Source organism: Penaeus monodon, chromosome 31, assembly GCF_015228065.2.
Source record: "Penaeus monodon isolate SGIC_2016 chromosome 31, NSTDA_Pmon_1, whole genome shotgun sequence".
NCBI lineage: Eukaryota > Metazoa > Arthropoda > Malacostraca > Decapoda > Penaeidae > Penaeus > Penaeus monodon.
Genome location: NC_051416.1, coordinates 10,172,398 through 10,172,700, shown reverse-complemented (window position 1 = coordinate 10,172,700; position 303 = coordinate 10,172,398).

The window sequence follows — 303 nt, the reverse complement described above, 5'->3', positions numbered from 1 at the left end:
ACATACGTGTGTTTCCACTTGACTGGATTTTCCATACAGTACATCAGCATCTTACTCCTAACCTCACACAATTTATATATAGTTTCCGTAGAAAATACAGGCTTGGTAGAATAAACCGTTCGGTAATTGTAGATGAGTAGAGTCAGTAGATGAGAGCGGTAGAGTAGTTAATAGAAAGTCATAGTGCTTGCTTGACGTAGATTCATAAGGCTCTGTTTGAGGTTGCGTAGTGACCGATAATGTTCACTCTTTTCATTATTCAGAATCAAATAACATCGAAGAACAAAGAACAAGAGTGAACGA